This window comes from Mustela lutreola, chromosome 5, assembly GCF_030435805.1.
Source record: "Mustela lutreola isolate mMusLut2 chromosome 5, mMusLut2.pri, whole genome shotgun sequence".
NCBI classification, from domain to species: Eukaryota; Metazoa; Chordata; class Mammalia; order Carnivora; family Mustelidae; genus Mustela; species Mustela lutreola.
This window is the reverse complement of record NC_081294.1, coordinates 17,086,638-17,112,191: the sequence shown is the minus strand read 5'-3', so window position 1 is coordinate 17,112,191 and position 25,554 is coordinate 17,086,638.

Genomic DNA, 25,554 nt, shown 5'->3' with positions numbered 1-25,554 from the left:
AAAATAGAAACTAAGAACATGAAATTTATTGGCTTAGGTTAAAACCTTTAGGGACTAATTTACATAAGGAGGTGTTATGTTAGAAATCAGATACTAGAAAAAGTTGGAACCAGAAGAATACACTAAACCTCCCTCATGTCTATTAAATACATACTGGCCAATAAGCAATGTACATAAAAGCCCTGATCTGTGAGCATAGATTGGGAACTCAGCTGCAAGTGCAGTCACATGGGGAATTAGGGCATCAGCATATATATCTGAATGGGACACAATTCAGTCCTTAACAGGACACACTGAGGAAAGTCATTGGACATCCTACAGAAGGACAGAATAAGTAAATCATATATTTAATGAGAGCCTAATATCAAAATATACAAACAGTACTTATAGTTCAATAACATAAAGATAACACAATTAAAATTATATGTTATATTAAGAATTTTTAAATTTTATTAATGTCATTTTCATTATTCCGTGTGCCTATGCACCTAGGAAAAAATCAGTCATCTAAAGGTAGGGAGAATAGCTTTTGTGATAGTCTAGCAAAAATCTCTACTGTGGCCTGTCCTTTTGGCTACCGGTGTATAAACAGATATTTGTCTTTCTGAGTATGTAACACCTTCATCCTTTCCCTAAAGGAAGCAACACTGATCCCATTCATTTACTTACATTTATTAACAGCTGAACATTCAAGATGTCTGAGTAACATGGAATTCTCCCCAACAAATCCAAATAAGGCCCAGAACAATCTTGAAATCTACAAATTGGAATACAAGATTTTTGCCCTATGTACACCCATAGATATTCTATTCAGAGAAGAAGCGTCTGAGAAATACATTAGCTGATAGCCAATTAGGATACACTAAATAGGAAATAATGTTCAACGTGAAAAATAAAGACTACTCTGGCCATGGAGGCAAGTTTCCTAGCTAACTTAAGGTATAAAAACTAGATTCTTTTCTTTGGGAAGATTTTTTAAGCCCTTTGCCCATTGTGTCCCTGGATTTGTCTTTGGGAATATAGGAGAAAGGAAAGGAGTGTGTGTTTATTCAATAGCTCTCTATGGCTGTATATATCAGATACACATTGCAGAGGCTGGCATTCTTCAGGGTTGTAGAAATTTTGTAGCCCATTTCCTATTGATATCATTTGGTCATGGTGACTGTTTAAGGCTTTTAATTATAGGTCAAATTAAGTTTCTTTAAACAAAAAAATTCCCTGAAAAATACAATAAAATTCCAATTACTCTTGGTCAATTGCATATGCAAATAATCACAGTTAAGGTCTTTGTCCAGACAAAATTTTTAAAGTGTGAGTGAAAATTCTTGATTTTTTTTCTAACTTCTGTGTTCTGCCCAGCCTTCCTGTGATATAGTAGCCATCACTGTCAGCAAGATCATGGTCTTCGTAGAGAAGAGCCACGTCTACTGATGCTGTAGTTATGTAAACTCTTTCCTGTTTCAGTTTGAGATAAAGGTAAAGCCAGGTATTTCAAACCTGAAAGTTTGTAGGATCTCCTGTTTGTGGATTCCAGACCAAGAAAATCTCCTTTAACAAGATCTGTCTTCTTTCTCTATCTGTATTCCATCAACCCCAAACAAAAATTAATCAATCGTTTGCAGGACTTTTCTAAAAAGTGTAAAAACAGTCAACTAAAACAAATTTTAAAAACAATCTCAACATTTCCCTCATATTATACCTGAAATTAACATAAGATTTATTTGAAGGTAAAGCAGATGACTTATTCACTACAACCTAACAAGTTCACCAGGTTTCCAACATGTAATATGTATGTTTCTACCTCTCACCACCCTGCTAATTTCATAAACCAAACCCATAATTTATATATATATTTTTTTTCCAGAGTAGCATTCATGGTATCATATTATATATCTGTGTGGACAATGTTTTGCTGTGAATTAGAGAGATATTAAAAAAAATGGCTTAAAATGTAGAAGTTTAGTTCTCTGTAACAGTAATAGTCATATGTGAGTAAATTGGCCATGAACCAGTCTATTTCCCACTCATTTCTTACCATGCACATTATAGCTTTATATCCTCACAGACCAACATAAAACTGTAGCCATCATTTGTCTAATTCCAAAGAGCAGTTAAGAGTTTCAAAAATGGATCTCAGAAGTCCTATAGAACATTTCTCAAGATGGGTTCTCATGTTATATTTCAGCTTTCATTTCCTTGGTCATATGATGCTCCTCAACTCAAATAAGATGAGAAATGTATCTTCTATGCTGGCCTTGATGTTAGTTATAAATCAGAGGTGGGGCATAAAGGAAAAGGCCATGGGAAGAGAACCAGCAGTCTCTGCTTGGGATATCTCATTGTTCTTTAAGTTTCCTACATTTTAGAATCACTACAACAATTAGTGGGATAACCTTTATATGATATTAAAAGGCTGTAAAGGGTGCACGACCCCCCTGACTTTGTGATTTTTAAAATTTATTTTTCTTTTATAACTTTTGCCTATCATCATGCCTTCTTTCTTATGATATTTCATGAGTTTGACCTCAAATATAAGAAGAATATTAAATAAGTGATTTTGATTATTCAGTTGGCAGAAATTTCAAAGGCAAATATAATGTGGATTGAAGAAAATGAATTCTGAATGAAAAAAGAAAGCCAAATTATTTGACTAGTTCTTTGCTGCTGTGATGATTTAATAAGTTAGATTAATTTTATATCATAAAGAAAATAAAGATAAATATTTAATATATAATTTAACTATTTTTACTTAAGAAATTAAAATTTACTTATATACATAAATAAAAATTCATTTTTCCATGTTTCTTTTAGAACATTTATGTTACAAACTGTAGGAAAATAAATCCCAACTTTATCTTGATTAATTGACCAATCATTGTACATACAAGATGCAACAAATGCTTTGATAGAAACCAGATCACACAAGAGTGAATATGTTCATGTGTTTGGGGCCAAGGATATCACTAACATCAAGTAGAAAAGAACAGAAAGCCTGTCAAGCAGAGCTGAAGGTTAAGGTAGACATTTCTGGAAAACTGGAAGGGAACACATGAGGGAGAAGAAATCACCAATAAGATCAAGGTGCAAATGATGGTCTGGAAAAAATAACTGAAAATATATCACAAGGAAAAAGGCCAATTTCTCTAATATATATATATATATATATAAATCTACACATCTGGGGTGCCTGGATGGCTCAGTGGGTTAAGCCTCTGCCTTCAGCTCAGGTCATGATCTCGGAGTCCTGGGATGGAGCCCTGCATCAGGCTCTCTGCTTGGCGGGAAGCTTGCTTCCCTTTGCCTCTCTTCCTACTTGTGATCTCTCTGTCAAGTGAATAAATAAAATCTTTAAACATTTTTTTGAAAAAAATCTACACATCTTATTGATAAAAAGAATGAACAACATTGGCAAAGAACATGAAGACTTTAGGAAAAGAAATTTTAGGAAAAGGTAACATAAATGGATCTTCAGCATATAGCAAGATGTTTATGATCACTTCTCATAAAATAGACACAAATTAAAACTAACATGATACAGTTTTTTTAAACAACTAAATGATAATAAACACTGGAACATTTGATAACAGATAATAAAGGTAAACTCAATTAAAAATTTCAAACCTTCCCTTAACCATTATCCAGGCATTCATTTAAAAAGAAATTTACTCCAAAGCATTATCAACATCTTACACACTGCATATTTTGTTTTATATAAAATGCACATACATTTTATTCATATTTTAAATAAACTGCACATAGTCTACATGAACACAGTCCTTTCAACTTCTAGATGACCAATCGAGCAGAAAAATACTTCAAGGCCAGCCTTTTTTCTCCTCTTTTCCTTCTCCCTTCCCTCCACTTCCTTTTCTTTGTCTTCCTATTCATCTTACCTTTGACTTCATCTTCCTCTTTCTTCTCCAGGTCTTCCTAGCACAACTCATCTCTTTCAATCACTGGGGAAACATAGCTTGAGCACAAAAGATACCTCAGGAAATCCAAAGCTCACTGATGCTGTCAAAAGCTAAATTCTAAAACTCTGTACTGGCATGGGATACAGATCTTTAGAATTTCCTTTTGTTGCTGTTTTATAGTTTAAAGTATTTTTTTTTTTATCAGTGGAAAAAAGAGATAGGTGACTGTTTCAACTGAGCTGTGTATAACTTTCACTACAACCCAGTAACTTATAAAATACAAGATTAATTTAGAAGCAACATTCTCCTGTCATTAGGGCTAATAGTATGTTTGATCATTATTAAAATCATTATTAAAATGATCATTAAGATCACGCAGCTGAGGAAGGAAACAAATATAATGGTTGTGTTTGTAAACCATGATCTTCCAAGACTGTTCTTTTCTTTTTTTTTTTTACTTAAATGAACAGTAATATAAGCTAGAAACTAAAATCAAACAGTTTGTAGTGAAGGCTTTGCCAGTTTATATGATCAGTGATAGTCTCATCATTGAATATAAGTCTTCAAGGATTGAGCTGTTAGATCTGTTAGAGCATTTTAATTGATATGTCAGAACATTTTAATTGATCTGTTAGAACATTTTAATTTTAGAGGAAATGACCAGAAGTGTTAGCAAGTTGTTATTAAAAAAAGAAAAAAAAGTTCTGGGTAAGCAGGCTTTGGGGTGTAAGTAGAATGCAGCAATTTCAAATAAGTTGATAGGTCAAGATAGGCATGACAGTGATCCGTTATACAATTATGAAATACCTAACAGAAGATTCACTACATTATAAGGATTAAAACAATGTTAGTTTTTTATTGCTATTTAAAGGATTATTCAACAGAAAAATAATTTAAAGGGCATTTGAAATTGTAATTTATATATATAATTATATATATAATATATATATTATATAATATGTATATTTAAGGTTAAACATGAAGCATTTAAAATAATTAAATTTTATTTTTATTTAAACTATTTTGAAGCACTCTTTTGAAGACAATAGACATATGAAAAAATTGTGGCATACAGCAACACTAAATAAACTAAAACCGTGAAACTCATGAGAAATAGTTCATTTGTTAATGGACAAACTTTCCTTTCAAACCAAGTATTTTTGTGTGTGTGTTCCTCTGCTATTTAAAATCTTTCTAGATGCTGTCTGTTCCATTTTCAAAATCCCACCTCAAATATCCTCAAAATGTGAAAAGTAATTTCAAAAGATGATCACCTTATGAAAAGAAGAATAGATACTACCTTCATTTGGTGATAGCCTTCTGTCCTTAGATTGGAACAATTGGAAATAAACACATGGGGACTCCAGGCCCTAGAGATACCTCAAAGACCATTATTGTTAACTTTCATAATTTGCATACCATGGCAGTGAGGTCTGGGAGGCTCTATTTTTCCATAGCACACATGATGACTTAATTTTGCTAATACCCACCTTTTATCATTGATCATTTTTCAACTCCAGAATTAAATATTTTCTCTTTGGAAAGAAAAAAAAAATATTATCATGAATCCTTTGCATAAGTCTTTCCCTGTCTTAAAAAATAAAGCTGTTAATTTCAAATGGAAAAAATATAAACCATTAAATTCTGGAATACCACAGAAAAGGAGTATCACCTTGTCAGTCTCACTATTGTATATGCATTTTAGAAGACATAAAAATCTTTTTTGTTTCAGTTATGTTTCTTTTATTGTACTGTTTCATACAAGAACACATTGCAGGGTTAACAGTTTTTAAAGTAACTCATAATTTTGTGCACATCTCTGCCATATTATTACAATCTGCATTCTGTTTAAGGTTTAATTTTAAAAATAATTGCCTCTTATTAAAATCCCCCACATTATATTATTGCTGGTCATGCAGAAAATTACTTTGCTGCAGGAAACAAAATCATCCAATATAATCTTTTCTCCTTATAGCAGAGGAGATAATTGGATTAATCACAAGTCAAAATCTTGGAAGTAAAGTACTTTGTTGGCTAAACTGAGCCATGCCTGTCATTTAGAGATGACAGATAATAGAGCTTCAATGATGCTAGATAATCAACTGTCCCAATAATAATGAATATTTTTAAAATATTAAAATATGTTAATTGCCAGCTGACTATGAGGAGAAGCTGGACTAGCCCCATGGGGAACTGGTTGCCTTGTTAAGACATTATCATATAACCATGACTGTGTAGGCAACTTTCTTCTCAACCTACCTGGTACTGTATTGTAAGGGTTAAAAAGCACTTGATAAAGTAGAAGTCTTTTATTGTGTGGATTTTTCAATGATTGGGCCTATTGCATGGCTTTGAGAATTATATTGGATCCTAATACAGTCCAGTGGTTTCATTGCTCAGTGATTCTCTTTGTTTTTGTTAGAATTATTGATTTTAAGATATACTTTTTAGAGTAATACTATATTAATTTTTCAGAATGCAATAAAAAACAAGATTTTTAACAATGAATTTTACTTGAGAATATTTAGGCATATATTATTTCCAAATTTTAGATATGAAAGGAACTTTAACCTATTTCATATTATCAATGAAGAAAACATAATAGAGAAAGGCTGCATTGCTTATGGAGAAATATACCATTCAGTGAGAGTATTAGAATGAAAATTCATGTCAACTATGCTTAGGAAAACACTCGTTGTACTACTACCTGCGGTTATCTAGAATAATTGTAAATTGAGTCACTTAGCATATTTGGGCAATATAGGGGGAATTTTTAAACATTTAAATGCAGACATATAAAGAAAAATTCACAAATCTCAGGTGTACAAGACAAATTAAAGACACCCTGGTGGCGACCACCTAGATCAAGAAATAGAATATCACCAAAAAAAGCCCTCTCATCCTGATCACCAATCTCTCTCCTCCCCAAAGAAAATGACTGTCATGACTTCTAAAGCCATGAATTAATGTTATGTATGCAATATGTATTACTTTGTGCCTTTTATAATTTGTTCAAAATTATGTTAGTGAAATTCATTGGATGTGATAGGAATTTTTTTTTTCAATGTTCAAGTGTATGGCTTTAGGTCATCTAGTTTTTTTTTTTTAATATAATTTTTTATTTTTTATAGTTTTACAATAATACAATAAATCATCATGTAAAGTATCCCACATAATACTGATGGATTATTTATATTATTTACCTATTTTGGCTAATGTCGTTCTAGACATTTAAATACAAATCTTTTGGATCAATAATCACATTTTTGATTATATACCAAGGAGTGATATTGTTGAGTTATAGAGAATGTTTATGTGCAAATCATGTAGAAAATACCAAAATGTTTTTCCAGTATAGTTATACCAATTTGTAGTCTGATCACAAGTGTGTAAAAATTGTCTTTCCTACAAATTTTTACCAAAAAATAGTATTGATAATATTTCTAATTTTAACCACTTGAGGTATGTAATTTTTAAGTTTCCAGTAATTTGATAATTTCCTACAAAAGTATTGAATAAGATAGACCATACTCTGGGCCACAAACCTTAACAAATTATAATGAATAGAAATAATAAAATTGAAATTAAGAAGTCAATCCCATTTACAATTGCACCCAAAACCATAAGATACCTAGGAATAAATCTAACCAAAGAAGCAAAGAATCTATACTCAGAAAACTATAAAGTAATCATGAAAGAAATTGAGGAAGACAAAAAGAAATGGAAAAATGTTCCATGCTCCTGGATTGGAAGAACAAACATTGTGAAAATGTCTATGCTACTTAAAGCAATCTACACATTTAAAGCAATCCCTATCAAAATCCCATCCATTTTTTTCAAAGAAATAGAACAAATAATCCTAAAATTTAAATGGAACCGGAAAAGACCTCGAATAGCCAGAAGAATATTGAAAAAGAAAGCCAAAGTTGGTGGCATCACAATTCTGGACTTCAAGCTCTATTCCAAAGCTGTCATCATCAAGAGAGTATGGTACTGGCACAAAAACAGACACATAGGTCAATGGAACAGAAAAAAGAGCCTAGAAATAGACCCTCAACTCTATGTTCAACTAATCTTTGAAAAGCAGGAAAGAATGTCCAATGGAAAAAAGACAGTCTCTTCAACAAATGGTGTTGGGAAAATTGGACAGCCACATGCAGAAAAATGAAACCGGACCATTTCTTTACATCACACATGAAAATAGACTCAAAATGAATGAAGGTCCTCAATGTGAGAAAGGAATCCATCAAAATCCTTCAGGAGAACACAACCAGCAACCTATTCAACCTCAGCCACAGCAACTCCTTCCTAGAAACATCACCAAGGCAAGGGAAGCAAGGGCAAAGATGAACTATTGGGATTTCATCAAGATCAAAAGCTTTTTCACAGCAAAGGAAATAGTCAACAAAACCAAAGGACAACTAACAGAATGGGAGAAGATACTTGCAAATGATATATCAGATAAAGGGCTAGTATCTAAAATCTATGAAGAACTTATCAAACTCAACACCCAAAGAACAAATAATCCAATCAAAACATGGGCAGAGGACATGAACAGACATTTCTGCAAAGAAGATATCCAGATGGCCAACAGACACGAAAGTGCTCCACATAACTTGGCTCAGGGAAATACAAATCAAAACCACAATGAGGTACCACCTCACACCAGTCAGAATGGCTAAAATTAACAAGTCAGGGGATGACAGAAGCTGGCAAGGATGTGGAGAAAGGGAGCCCTTCTACGCTGCTGGTGGGAATGCAAGCTGGTGCAACCATTCTGGAACACAGCATGGAAGTTCCTCAAAAATTTGAAAATAGAGCTACGCTATGACCCAGCAATTGCACTACTGGGTATTTACCTTAAAGATATAAATGTAGTGATCTGAAGGGGCATGTACACCCGAATGTTTATAGCAACAATGTCCACAATAGCCAAATATGGAAAGAACCTAGATGTCCATCAACAGATGAATGGATCAAGAAGATGTGGTATATATATACAATGGAATACTATGCAGCCATCAAAAGAAATGAAATCTTGCCATTTGCGACAACATGGATGGTATTATGCTTATTATGCTTATGGCATAGAGGGTATTATGCTTAGTGAAATAAGTCAATTAGAAAAAGACAATTATCATATGATCTCCCTGATATGAGGAAGTTGAGAGGCAAAGTGGGGGGCTTGGAGGGTCAGAAAATAATAAATGAAACAAGATGGGATGTGGAGGAAGACAAACCATAAGAGACTCTTAATATCACAAAGCAAACTGAGGGTTGCCAGGGAAAGAGGGGTAGGGAGAGTGTGGTGGGGTTATGGTCATTGGGGAAGGTATGTGCTATGGTGAGTGCTATGAAGTGTGTAAACCTGGTGATTCACAGACCTATACCCCCAGGGCTAACAATACATTATATGTTAATAAAAATTTTAAAAATATATTAAAAAAAGAAATAAAATCTCTGCATTTTAATTACTATATTTATATAATTAAATTTAAATTGATTATCACTATACTTGGGTTAATATTTACTTTGTTGGTACCTGCTTTCTATTCGTTGCACTTATTCTTTATTTTTTGTTTGGTCCTCATTTCCTGCCTTCTCTGGTTAATTGAGGTTATTATCTGACTCCATTTTATTTCCTCTACTAGCATATTTAGCTATACTTCTTTGGTAAAAGATTTAGTGCTTGTCCTTGTTTATACAACTCTCATTTTATTTTATTTATTTATTTTTAAAAGACTGTCTTCATTTATTCATGAGAGACAGAAAGAGATGCAGAGACAGAGGAAGAAGCAGGCCCCTGCAGAGCATAGATCTCCTTGCGGGACTCGATCCCAGGACCCTGGGACCATGACCCGAGCCGAAGGTGACACTTAACTGACTGAGCCACCTAAGCACCCTGAAACACACATTTTAAAATGATATTTCATATAAATAACTTTTAAAAATAACATGGCCCTTGTAGTACAAATATCTTCTAATAAATATAACCAGTTTCTACCTCCTGCACCATGTGGCCATGCTGTTACTCATTTTATTTATCCATCTGTTAAAATTGCCCAATAGATTGTTAATATTACTTAAAATGTCATTACTTAGATCATTTAAGAATAAAAACAAAGCATGTTATTTTACCTCATTTATTTTTTGGTTGGCCTTTCTTCCATTACTTATGTAGAACCAAGTAGTCAGATCTAAGATCCTATATCTCAGTGGACACACCTGTATCCAGATTTCACATACCTGATATACTGTAAACTCTTAGTTTTCTGATGGGTCCAGAGAAGTTGATGATTTTCAGTTTATTCAACTTTTTCTTGTTGTTATGACGGGAGTGAGGACTTCCAAACGTTTTATATAATGGAGCTAAATCTAGAAATCTAAAATTCAGTTTATATTTGGACTTTTAGTCAGCAATTTACTATAGTCAATAGTACTAATGATTTATACTTAGATTATTTAAGATTTTTTACACATGCAGATATACATCTGTGAGTGGTCACAGTTCTATTTCCCATTTTTCAGTCCCCCCCCCCTTTCTTTCCTCCTCCATAACACTTCTTTCCTTTCTTTATTGGCTAGGACCTTCAGCCCAGTATTTAATCTAATCAAAAGAAAAAAAATTAGAAAATATCTTAACTGAACACAAGACCTTTGAAATATATGGGTGTAAGCAAAAAGATGGTTAGATGAAAATTCAAAACTATAATTGCTAATAATAGAAGAGTGGAAAAAAATCAAAATCAGTCTTATCAGTGCCTATTATAAGAAACTAGAAAAAGGTTTACATAGTAAGTAAAATGAAGAAAAGAAAGTTTCAGGCATTCCTGAAAGCGAATATTAACCAATAATAAAGGAAACCAGTAAAACCAAAGCTTTTATTTTAAACAAATTATTAAATTTGATTAAAATATAACTGTGTTGTGGGGCAACCCATGGAATGGGAGAAGATATTTGCAAATGACACTACTGAGAAAGGGTTTATATCCAAAATCTATAAAGAACTCCTCAAACTCAACACCAAAAAAAAAAAAAAAAAAAAGATAATCATGTCAGAAACTGGGCAGAAGACATGAGCAGACACTTCTCCAATGAAGACATACAAATGGCTAGCAGACACATGAAAAAAATGTTTATCATCATTAGCCATCAGGGAGATTCAAACCAAAACCACTTTGAGATACCATCTTACACCAGTTAGAATGACTAAAATTAACAAGAAAGTAAACAACAAGTGTTGGAGAGGGTGTGGAAAAAGAGAAGCCCTCTTACACTGTTGGGAATGCAAATTGGTGCAGCTACTTTGGAAAACAGTGTGGACATTTTTTGAGAAATTAAAAATAGAGCTACCCTATGGCCCTGAAATTACACTCCTGGGTATTTACCCCAAAGATACAAATACAGTGAAAAGAAAGGCCATATGTACCCCAATGTTCATAGTAGCAATGGCCACAATCACCAAACTGTGGAAAGAGCTAAGAGGCCCTTCAACAGATGAATGGATAAAGAAGATATGCTTCACATATACAATGGAATATTACACCTCCATCAGAAAGGATGAATACCCAACTTTTGTATTAACATGGATGAATCTGGAGCAGATAATGCTGAGTGAAATAAGTCAAGCAGAGAAATCAATTATTATATGGTTTCACTTACTTGTGGAGCATAAGGAATAACATGGAGGACATTAGGAGAAGGAAAGGAAAAATGAACTGGGGGAAATTGGAGGAGACAAGCCACAAGATACTGTGGACTTTGAGAAACAAACTGGGAGTAAGGGACAGGGGAAAGGGTGAACCTGGTGGTGGGTATAAAGGAGGGCACATATTTCATCGAGCACTGGGTGTGGTGCATAAACAATGAATCTTGGAACACTGAAAAAATAAAATAAAAAAATAACTGTGTTGTAAGAAAAAGTGTGTAGATTCTACTCTACTACTTATCTAAAAAAAAAAAAGATGGATATTAAGATAATAATATTGAACAACTTTATGCTTCTCAAACCAAAACATTTCAATGAGGTCAGCAATATCTTAAAAGTCACAAATGATTAAAACTAATGTAAGAAGAAATAGAAAACCCAAATACTCCTACATTTTGAAAAGGGACATGATTATTAATTAAAAACTTTTCTAGAAAGAAAAGTTCAAACCTACATGAATACACTGATAAATCCAATTAAATATTAAGGAATGAATAATATAAATCTTATTTGAGAAAACATAGTAAATGTTTTCTAATCTCATTTAATGAGGCAGAAATTACCATGTTACCAAAATCAGAAATAGTACTAAAAGTATTCTTTGTATATTAACTATGGATCTATTTACACAGTGGAAAGATGTAAAATTGATGTTTAAATAGACGCACGAACATAAATACAAAAATCTTTAGCAAAGTATTAGCTAATAACAAAATATATAAAGAATTAGTTTATTATAACCAAGTGGTATGTCTTTGGAATACAATATTTGTTCAATATTGGGACATCAAGAAATGTAATTCGCCACTGTACTGGAAGTCCTAACATGTGCATTAGACAAGGAAAAATTGAAAAAGATGTAGAATAAAAGTGAGGCAGTAAAACACAATTTTCATTTGACATTATTGATTGTAGAGAAAATCCAAAGGAATCTACAAAAAGAACATTATTAATAATTAGAGAATTCCATAGGCTCACAGGAAAACTTTTCAACATAAATAACTAATTGTAATGCATTTCTATATAGTGGAAAGGAGCAGAATATGGAATAGAATATAATTTATAATACCCACTACATGAAAGACTTAAAGATACAATTAATGTAACATGTGTATTACCTCAAAATTGAAAACTCCTACAGAGTCCTGAGAGAAATAAAACTTTAAAAATGGTCATACACCATTTTCATTGACTTTAAGACTTAATTATCATTAATCTGTAGATTTATGAAATCTGGATTAGAATCTCAGGAGTCTTTCATGCAGACTGCCAAGATGATTCTAAAATTTAAACAGGCCAAGAAGAGCCAAAACAATTGAACAGGAAAAACAGGATTGGAGGCCTTTTACCATTTGGCTCAAGTAAAGTTACAATAAAAAATGGGGTGGTATTACTTTTAGGACAGAAGTAGAAATAAATGGAATAGTATAGATAGCCTAGGAATAGATCCACTGATATTTGATCATTTGGATTTTTTTTTCTTAAAGTAGGTTCTAGGCACAACATGAGGCTCAAACCCACAACTCCAAGACCAAGAGTTGTATACTCCACTAAGCCAGCCAGGTGCCCTGATCATTTCAGTTTTATTAAAGGTTCCAAGGAAGGTCAATGGGGAAAAGAAAAGTCTTTTTGAAAAATGATGCCGGCACAACTGTGCATAAAAGAAAAAATTAACCTCAAAACTGAACTCATGATGTAAACAAAATTACTGAAAATTATTCACAGGACAAAACATAGATGTTACCATTGTAAAACCTCTGGAAAAAAGAAATTCTTTGAGACTGTGGAATATGCAAAGATTTCTTGTATAGTTACTACAAATATAAAAGAAAAAATAAACCTTATTAAAGTTATATATAAAGTATACTTAAAGATGGTTTTTTAAAAATAAGTCATTGCTAGTACTGCAAATTACTAGAGAAAAAGATATGGACAGTAGGATTGCAGAAATCCAAATAAGAAAATGATGAAATATCCCTGTCATAAGATCTGGAAGAAAGTATATATTACAAAGACCACAACCCAGTGGGAAAAATAAATAAATAAAATTTATTTATTGAGGGCAGAAATTACAAATAGCTTTAAAATGCATGAGATTTAAAAAAAAAAAGAACACACAATGCAGGACATTGGCCTAATGCCAGTGACAATTTCATGCTATGTTTAGCTTTTTTTTTTTTTTTTAAATAAGATTAAAGTTACAAATCTGAATAATTTGTGGAACAGACCCATCGAAGAATTTTACTTGTAAAGAAGTAAGGCATGTCCTGGTTAATAAGTTTTCCTAAAGCAATTAAGGTTTGAGCAAAATTAGCTTACTCTAAACAAAATGAGTTAGAGATAGAGCTGATGATGAATGATTGCTAGTTCAACATTGTTTATACTTCAAATTAGCCTACCATTTGTGACCAGTGGGTCCATGAGTAACTCTTTCTGTCAGAGAGAGAGAGACAGGACTCTCTCTCTCTCTGAAAAAACAGCAATTTTGATTAACAAAACTAACAAGGCAGTTTTTCTGGGTAAGGTACTGAAGCATTGGTAAACTTGCTAAATAGAATATCCACAAGTTAAACATGGTAAAAAGAAGGTTTCCAAGGATATGGATGTTGGCACTTCTTAGTCAAGATAACAGTTTCCATGTTCAAGTGTTGCATTACTTCCTTGAGTTTTAAAGATTATTTGGTAGTATTTTGAGAAACAAAATTTCTGACAAAGTAGATTGACATACCAAGGAATATCCCAGGCCACAAAGAAGGAGTGATAATAATTGGGAATAATCATTTAAATGTCTTTTAACCATGGTAAGTTTTATTGGAGTCAAAAAATAAATCTAAATTAAGCAAAGTGAATATTTTTACTCCTAATTACGAAACTTTTAGAAGCAAAAATGTGCTTATGACCTTTTGTCCTTCTGATAGCCATGTAGGGGTAATAGCACACTGGCATTTCAAATGATTCATTATATGTTAGCATAAATTTGCATAGTGAGATTTTGTAGGTGTATATTTGCTAGAAAGTGTGCTCAAGAAAGTCTCCACAGGGCCCTGCTCCCCTCACATCTGCTTATTTCCATTTATGATATTCTGTACCCGATTTGCGGGCAACACACTGTTCATAAAGTCAGTTTCATGTTCATCAGTAGATGAATATATATAGGCTGCTTTTCTTTTACTTCAGTGAAAAATCAGAACAGATGGATATGAAAGAAAATATTTCTCTGCTTAGCTAGAATAACAAGTTCATAACAATATTTCCAAATATTGAGATAAGTAAATTGCAGTTGGAATCTCATGGTTTATGCATCTTCTGTTCAACTAAATCCATCAATTTATCTTTAAGATTTACATTGTTATCTGTAAAAAATAGGGGTTTTTTTTCAGTTCTGATGTTTATCAATTATTTTTAAACAGTAAGAAGAGATTATAATGCAGATGTCATAGTATCAACAAAATATAAATCTTGTCTGTGTAACATAGTATGGAAACGAGAGCTATTTCAAAAACCACTTTGCTGGATTGAAATTGAAAATCAGTAGATTGGAGAGATTTCTGTTTTATTTTATTAAATTTAAGTCATGTTGAATTTTTCTGGTTACTTTCTACAAAGAGTATAAATCATAATAGTATTTTTAGTGACATGTTATAAGTGAAGAAGCATACCTTTTTTTTACTAAGAACCTTCATCTGAATGTCAGAAACTCAAGCAAATGTAGAATTTTTAACTACTTGCTATGATTTAATTAAAATTACATTTTACATTAGAATACTGCTATGAAAATTCCATATGATTGAAAGCTTCTGTGAGCATAAATATTTTATATCTTAAAATGGAATCAATTTTCCATTCACTGATATTTAATATTTTTTGTTAATGAGCAAATATACATGTAGAGATTCATAGAAAAATCAGAAAAAATATGCTAATATGTTGATAATTTTTAAGTAAATTAAGCTTAAGAATTTAGGATGATATCTGTCAAGAAAGTTGAATTTTATGTTTCATTTGCATGCATTATTCATTTAGCTCTTTGTTCTACAGATATATTTTAAGGTGTTTTCTATCACTGTATAATATTACTAGCCAAAAAACAACATATTAACTATGTTAATAGTCAATTGTTATTACAATGTAGTAAATATCTATCTTCTAATAACATCACTATTGATTTACTATTTCAACCTCATAATAAACAAATGACACAATTAGTATATTATCCATTCTTTCCCAAGGACCAGAGCTACTTAAGTGGTGGCCCTAGCATTAGGCAGCCAGATTCCACGCCTCACTTTTAAAAGAAATATACACTATAATGTGTGTAATTAGATACTACTTACATTAAGTACTAGAAAGTTTTAGCTTATCCTGAGTACTGTACTACACTTTAACATTGCCAACTATCAAACAGAATTGCTGATTTTTATGCAAAGATTCTGTGTCTATTAATTCCACTCCTCAAACTTATAAAAGGAATTATGTTTAGGAACTTCTCTATCTCTTGCATCATTAGATCATTTAACTTTGACCCAAAGAAACTATTCACCTGCTCTTTTACTTTACCACACCTTTTCTCTGTCTACAGCCTCTTAAGCTCTGCACGTCTTGAAATTTGCCCAACCTTTTGCTTCCTCACCAACACACTGTTTTTCACTGTGTGTTCAGTTATAAGATTGCATGTATCTATTCTCTAAGCATGTACTTAGTGAGATCCACCAGAAAACATCAATAAGTTGTCATCCATGCTGTTAATATATATTACATAATTCAGTTACATTATTAGGGGAATAGAAAATATCTTTGGAATGAGCATTTTAATAGTTCTGTGTAATTCTGTGCTGGTTGTCAGATCTGAGACGGTACGAAATTTATGGACTGTTTTGTGCATTTCATACCAGCCACTGGAGGTCCTTTTCCAACTGTTTGTTTCAAGAGAAAACGCAGTCTTTGAGCCTCATTGCTGCAGAAACTGATTTGTAAAAGTATTCTGGAAGTGTACAAAAGAGACAAAAGCAATACAAAATACAACTCCCACTCTATGTTTCTATATTTCTTTTTTATTCCCCTTGGAATTGCATTTGCAGAATTTGTTGGCTGGATGCCAGTCCTATCCTGAGACACTTTAAAGTGCTCTTGACAATGCTGTTCATTCATTATATGAATACAAAAACAGTGAGCAAAAGAAGCCTGAAATTTAGCTCACTGATAATTGCTTCTTTATTTTCTTGAATGTTTCCTTGCAAGCGGAGCCAAATTTAACATCCTGGTTTCTCATTAGCTGATGAGAGTCTAGACGTTCCCTGAGCTGTGTCTTTTTGGTGGGTATAGGAAATGTCCGCTCATACTTGCTTCAGCAGCACATATACTAAAACTGGAAATGATATAGGAAATGTCAACTCTTCCATTTTGACCCCATCTTTTTAACATTGTTATGCACGTGTATTTTAATGTTGATGTATGTCCTGATGATTTTGACTCTCAACTTTTAATCAAATATTTCTATCATTTCCTACAGAATTAATGAATTTTCATAGAAAATGTATTTTCTGGAGCAAAGTTCTCATGAAGTCAGTTTAATGGCTCCATCAATTTTTGGTACATTGTATTTACAATATTTCTTCTTACTTTCCCAGCTTCATTTGCATATAAGTATCTTCATAAGGATATTGAAACTTTTACAACTTTTTAAAAAATGTATTTGTTAGGGAGAGAGAGAGAGAGAGAGAGATCAAACACAAGCAGGGGGAGTGGCAGGCAGAGGGAGAAGCTGGGTCCCTGCTACAAGGATCTTGATTCGGGACTTGATCCCAGGACCCTGGAATCATGACTTGAAATGAAGGCAGAAGCGTAATGGGTTCAGCCACCTAGGCATCCCTACAACTATTTTTTGGACTCATTTATTTGTTTTAGTCCATATGAGATTTTTGTAATTAAACTTAAGTTATTGTGGCTATTCTAGATGTCGCATACACCAATACTAATTGTCACAGGTAAAAACAATTGTGGTTTATATTTTCAAAAGTATTTTTTTCTATGATTAGCTTTGAATAACCTTCTTTTTCATATATGATTTCAAGTATTATTTATTTATTTCGGTGTGCTATACATGTTTTCCCAGATAAACACCATTGCCTTTACCTTCCCTACATTGCCATATATGAAACATAATCATCTGAGTTTTTATTTTTATTTTATTATGTTTTTATTTATTTTTATCATCTGAGTTTTTATTTTTTATTTTTTTAAAGATTTATGTATTTATTTATTTGACAGGCAGAGACCACAAGTAGACAGAGAGGCAGGCAGAGAGAGAGGTGGGAAAAATAGTCTCCCCACTGAGCAGAGAGCCAGATGCAGGGCTGCATCGCAGAAGCCTGAGATCATGACCTGAGCTGAAGGCAGAGGCTTAACCCACTGAGCCTCCCAGCCACCCCATCGTCTGAGTTTTTAAAATGTGTTTTTCTTCTATAATTCCATGTAACATTCATGTAATTTCATTTTGGTATTTTCAAGCTTAGTGTGCTTCCTTAAGTATGTTGTTATTGGTATGGTTACTAATTATTATTCTGTATATAATATAATAAGTGATAATGCCATTCTTGGTGATACTGTCTAGGGGTATTTTGTGCTATAAAGTTGATAAATGATGAGAATTAGTTATTGTTTCTTCACTATTACATAAGAAAATTTTTAAATTTTTCTCATAAATAATGTGTACTTATTTTACTTATTTCACTGGTTATATAAATGTTCGGTATAATTTCATTTTGCATATTTTAGTTTGATGGTATACACAGTTACCCTAAGAAATTTAAAATTGTTTGTCAAATAATGACGTTACCAAAAAATCATGTCCAAATGTCCTTTAGGTCTAAACATTAAAGTTAAGATATTATTCATAATCTAAAGTCATAAATTGTTAATTTATGTGTTTAAGTAAGGATATTTTTAAGCCAGACATATGTCTCAAGAAACATTTTACATTTTTTGGATTTGCTAAAGGTGGTATCTTAAAGTATTTCAAATCTGTGTGAGAAAGCTGCTCATTGATTTTCATTTAACAATTTTCCAAGACAACTATGAGTTAATGTGGCCTAAACATTTTCAAAAAATGCTTAGATAATATTATCTTTAAGCCAGAGGATTTCAGAGAATTGCCATGTCATAATTCCTCCTTCTCCTAGGGAAAGTGGAATCACACTTGTCACTAATTTTCCTAACATAAGTTGCTGCAAATATGTCTAGATAGCTAAACCTTAGAGGTAATATTTACATGTTTCAATAAAACAGAATAAATGAAATTCTGTACTGTTTGCTAACATTCTTATAGTATCTTTATCATAGTTGCTATTTTTAAAATTCTTTTTCTCCCCAGCTTTATTAAGATGTAATTGACATATAATATTGTGTAAGTTAAAGTGTACAACTTGTTTATTTGATGCATTTATATATTGCAAAATTATCACCACCATAGCATAGTTAGTATCTCCATTGGGTTACATAATTACATTTTTCTTATGGTTAGAACATTTGAGATCTATTCTCTTAGCAACTTTCAAGTACATAATACAGTATAACTACCTATAATGACCATGCTGTATATTAGATCACCATAATTCATCAATCTCATTTGTTATTTTCATATTTCTAGCCTTTATTAGAAAAAAATGCTTCTCAGTGATATGAGTAAGGAAAATATGTTGAAGTTATATATCATCGCTGTTATTTCTGCCCAAAAGGAAGTTATCAAAATTAAAATACTTCTTTCCTTTGAAGTTCTTATCATATTTGGCTTCCCTGGATGGAGTGTGTCTTTTACTTGAGTACCATAACTAGGATCTATAGGTATAGGATGTTCTTTAAATCTACAAGTGCTATATTATTTAGAGTTTTCTTCTTACAAACCAATTCCCTTCCCAATCCCCTGTGATCATTCAACTTTTTATATAAAACTCTCTCTGTGCAAATTATCTTGTGGTTTAACTCTCCTGATTCCACCTTTATTGATACAGTAGAATATCATGATTTATTGAAAGTAACTAAAATTAGTGGCAATATTGAATGGTCAGCGTATGATACAGAGATAAGTCATCTCCATTTATGGATTTTCTTCCAATCTGTATGCAAATACTACTGCTCACATAAAAGATGAATCTACTCATATTCCTCCTGATTTTGGACCAGATTGTGCCTTGCTTTTATGGATAAATTGTGACAGAAGCGATGCACTATTGTGGAACCCAGTAGACGTGCTGCATGGTGACCATGCTAGACTACTGAATTAACAAAGAGAAGGTGAAAAGTGCTTTGGAAAATAAAAGACAATCTTCCATTTCTTTCACCCAAATGCAGCTTTGTAGAGACCCCAAGTGAGACTAGGAGCAGAATTGTGTAGCTGAGTCTGGGAAAACTCACAGAATCGTGAGAAATAATAAGTTGTAACTTTTGATTGGTTTGCTAATTAGAAATGAAGGACTAAATCAGCAGTTTAGGAACCATGGTTAAACTTGGATATTCTACGGTCAGAGGTTTGAGTTAGCCAAATATACCAGCCAGGTTTCTCACAGCTCCATTTACATTTCTCTCTTCTTCAAAAAACTTTGTCTAAGGCAGACAATGTTTTAAAATCCTATACAACTCTCAGAATCCTACAATAAGTCTTATAACTCAACTGATAATACCAGAATTAGTTGATATATATCGCCAGTTTCTTGCAGGCATAGCAGGGGTCACAATAACCCAGCGATTATAAAATTAGATAAGATACACAGACAAGATGCACCAGGATAAATTAGAAGCTTTGGAGGAGCTTGGTGAAAAATGCCCCAGCCATGCAATATAAACTGTTAAGAAGTTAGATATCCAAGGTCGATAATAACAGGGAGAAAATTAGGCAGATTACAATGCTCTAATTTGTGTATGTGTAAGTAATGATACCTTGCCTGTGGAAGACATTGAAGATGAAAGTCTAAAAAATCTGTGATTTCTTAATCTCCATACTTATATTAATCAGTTTGATCAGATTAAACACTTGACAAGATGTCATTGAAATTTAAATAAATTTGGTTTTTTGTTTGTTTGTTTTCTTTTCTTTTTAAATGCACTCTACCTTGCTGGAAACTTTTAATTGAAGACAGGCAAAAGCTGAAGTTCATAGAATTGGGTAATGGAGAATTTGCTTAGCCAAACTGACAATTACTTACACTAGATGGTGACCAGTGTCTGGTCAGGGCTCATTAATTTTGGAACTCCAGGAGTCCAAGGTCTTGATTAGTATATGTGATCACTTCTGTTTGAAGCAGCTGTGGGAGTGGACTTGCTCACAATAGCAGCCAGAGAAACATTGGCAGGCATGCTTCCCAAAAGCAAGAGGCCAAATAGGAGAAAACAAAGGAAAGAGGTTGTTAGGAATTCAATTGTGTTCCCCCCAAGAAAGATATTTTTGAAGTTCCCAGTAGTACAGAATGTGACTTTATGTGGATATAGGGTCATTGCAGACATAATTAGTAAAATTAAGATGAGATTATACTAGAGCAGAGTGGGCCCCTAATTCCTTATGAGGCAATGATTATATAAGGCTGAAACACAGGGAAGTCACATATGAATGAAGTCTGAGAACTGGAGTGGTGTATCTAAAAACCAAGGAACACAAGAGATTGCTGGCAAATCACTAGTACCTTGGAAGAAACAGGAAAGGATTTTCCTACAGATTTCAAAGGGCATGACACTGTAGGCACCGTGATTTCGGAGAGCTAGTATTCAGAACTGGGAAACAATAAATATCTCCTGTTTTAAGGCATGATGTTTGTGGTACTTCGTTATTGCAACCCTAGAGAATTTACAATGAGGATCAATTGCTGCCTGTCAACACCACCATCACCACCAACAATGGAATTGCCCGAAAGTTCCTCATTGGATTTATCCCTCTCTCTATCCTGCAGATTGGTATGAAAATCTCTTAATAGAGACCAGGAATTCTATGCCTAAATCCAAATATTTCTGATAAATAATGACTTTCAAATATAGGGAGGGATTTTGAGAAATAGATTGTATTAATGTTCAGGGATATTGATAAGAAAGAAAGAACTTTTCTAAGTGTCCAGATTGGACATGGAGAGCCAATGTGATTTTCTGTAGAGACATTCCCACTCTTTCAGCTGATACTGGGATCTCTTTATTGTTATTCTAGGGGAGAAAAAGAGTTCTTAACTTGAAAGGATGAAGAGAACGAGTGCAGGTACTTCTTTGCACATGTGAAATATCAGTCCTCAAAGCTTCCTGCTACAATAGAAATCATAAATATTAAATCATTATTGTCATATTTTAAATGAGGTAGGTAACATTTTAATTCAAATATGGAAATCATAGGGATAGGTTATGTCCAATGGTAACATTATTCCAATGATCTCAATTTGGTACAAAAATCAGGTGAGTAGTGGCCATTATTTATAGAATACAATTAGATTTATGGATGAATTGTTGAACACTACATCAAAAATGAATGATGTACTATATGTTGGTTAATTGAACATAATAAAAATGAAAATGATTTATAGATTTAAAAAAGGGGTAATAATTAGGTAAGAATTGTGAACATATTTTTACATTGAAAGATGATTCTTAATTACTTCTGATCTGTTTGCAGTTATTGATTTGGCTTGAGTGAACTTACCAGTCTCTGTTAATGCTGGATATCAAGAGCAATTTGCTTTTTCTTGCAGGGCCAGTGGTTTGATTTACTGTTTGTTCAACCACCTGGGTATTTAAATTACCTGGCATGATATCATAATTGAGTAAGGGGGGCTTTAAACAGGTGGCCTAAACCTAATTCAAATGCTAAAGTTGCTCATTATATTGAAGCCATATTAACTGAAAGTACTTGTGGAATAATTGTGTTTGAGGCTCTGTCCTTCTTTATTGATTTTGTTGCAGAAAAATATGGAATATTAAGTTGAAAATAAGTTGGAGGCTCTCCCAGATGATATAGCCCCAGTGTTCCAACCAACTGTACTCATGACCAGATAAGAACATTTATTCTTTTGTCCCCTAAAATCATAAATAATGTTTAAAAAACAATTTGCTTATTTTATATCTGAAGGTGGCATATCTCATACCTAGTGTGATTGTTCCCTTTCAACATATTAATAAAATGTGTCAAAAGAAACATAAGCCTTGAACAATGTGGTGGTGTCAGAGTCCAAGCATGCCTTCCACCTTCTGGCCTCACTTATTCATTCTCTCATAAATCATGTGCTCTATACTGAGAACTGTTTTAAAAGCTAATGCCGTAATCACAAACAATGAAAATATCCACAAGGAGATTATATTCTAAGTGAAGACAGACAATACATTTTTAAAAAGTATAAATGCATCATGAGTGGATGTTAATAACTATTATAGGGGAAAGTTAAGCATGGTAATGATTTAGAGAATAATAGGAGAGAGAGATTGCTTTTAAATATAAAGTGGTCAGGAATGGCTTTACTGTGAGGGCCATACTTAAGGAAGATATTGCAGTGGTCAAAGAGACTATATTGAGGAGAATAGGGGTGACCAGAAAATGAAAACTTTAATATTAATGGGTGTGGCACATACAGGATAGGACAAAGTCTGGCTCCCATACCTGGCATTACTTGTGACATTGGCTAGTCTCCCAGTATAACACTAGCAGGGGTCATAAGGTGCTATCTCTTGATAGTTTAAAAACTGCAGTCACTCTTTAAAAATGCTGTCAAGCTTATGGACTATGTTACAAGTATTGCTTCTCAGACTTAGGAGATGATGAATCAGCTTTGTTGGGGATGGTAGATTTTAAATAGTTCTCATGGCAGGTGTATACATTAAAAAGTATTTCTTAATAATATTTGTCATTATATATTCCTGGACTGTGGTAACAGATTGTCCAATTGTTCAGACCATTGACCTTTTGAAAATTGTAATGATTGATACCACCCCCTTCTCCCAAACCCCCTCCCCCCAGCAACCCTCAGGGTATGTGTTTTGGTGAGTGCTGTGAAGTGTGTAAATCTGGTGATTCACAGACCTGTACCCCTGGGGATAAAAATATATGTTTATAAAAAATAAAAAATTATATTAAAAAAAATCCTCACAAGTAAAAAAAAAATAAAAATAAAAAAATAAAAAATTATATAAAAAAATTGTAATGATTGATAGACCCAAACTTACGTGGTTGACTTGGTTAAGACTATGACAAAGTCAAAACCTTTGCTTCCTATGTATATCCTCATGTAGTCTTTGTCAAAACTTCATATTAAATTAACATTTGTTGACACTCTGACAAAGTCAAAAGTTGAGCCGCCAAAAACTCAAATATAGTTCATAGTATATACTTGGAGGAAGAATTGCTGTCCAGTATCTTTAAAATCCAATTTAGAAATTTTATATTTAGCAATGAACATTGTTCTAGAGAACTATAGAAAATGGTTGCAGAGCTGAAATGATCTTGTATAGATTTATATTTAGTTGAGTTACCTGGGTTGAGTTGCCCACACCTTTACAAAGGCCTAAATTTTTAGGAAAATAACTAAACTTACATAAATACTTAGGAGCATCTAGGATCTTTATTTTACCAATTTAGATCCAGTGATCAAATAGATTATTGCCACTTCTCAAGAGTAAAATTACAAATTATAGATTTGTCTAACCCAAATAGCCCTCACCATCATCATGTTGGAGATAAATAGCAAAATATATTGATATCTTATGGAAAAATGGCAAAATTTACTGTTTACCTGGTAACCGTGAATTCAACCATGTAATAGAGATTGTGTGCATACTGGTTCCTCTAAAGATATGGCATATATGTAACTATGTCCTGGATCTACTTTAGCTTATATTTTATCTTACTTTGGAGCAAACTGAGCACTCACTGAGAATGTTCCTCTACAGTAGGTAACCATGAACCCAGCAAATACTTAATAGATCTCTTACTAAAAATAAGAAGAGTTAGGGACCTGGGTGGCTCAGTGGGTTAAAACCTCTACCTTCAGCTCAAGTCATGATCCCAGTGTTCTGGGATCGAGCCCCACATCAGGCTCTCTGCCTGGCAGGGAACCTGCTTCCTCCTCTCTCTCTGCCTGCCTCTCTGCCTACTTGTGATCTCTGTCTGTCAAATAAATAAATAAAGTCTTTAAAAAAATAAAAATAAGAAGAGTAGATTGAAAGATAATTGGAAATATAATTCATAGATTTCAATAAAAATGTATGTATCATTAAGAGGATATAGAGTTGAAATTAAATGTGTCTAACAATCATATGAATATTTACATCTATAATTATATATACAAATAATTAGTACTAATCTTATATTTCTATGGACACACAAAAGTATACCCTGTGCCAAAGCCCAGTATCCATCTGTTTCTAAAATATGGAAATAATTGGGGGAAATGATGTTCTAGGAAATTCTCACTCTCATTTTGGCTTGAGGAGTTTTGAATTTTCAATCGTAAAAATTCTACTTTCTTTGGTAAAGATCAGGGTTGATATTCTTGAACCAATAGTTGTTGGTTCTCAAATTAGTCCCTGTACAAGAGAAAGAGGAGATGTTAGAAAGAGGCAGACATTTCCAGATTGGTAGATGGCAGGCTTGTAAGCAAAGAAACAAGCTGGTCACAAGATGGGTAGATTTCGCCCACTGCCAGAATCTTAAAAGTTGATATAGATTTCTTATCTGGGTTCAGTTACCATCAGGATGATCTCAACAACTTACACTTTAATGGCTGTGTCCTTGAAATATCTCCCATTATGGGAATGGTGGGTAGAAAACTTATACTCAAAGGACAGGGGAGGGTGTAAAGCCTTAGACTGCCAGAGTCAAGCTCCAGGGTGAAATGGAAGATACGTCCTCTTGGTTACCTAACATTTTAAAGATTTTATTTATTTATTTATTTATTTATTTGACAGACAGAGAAAGAG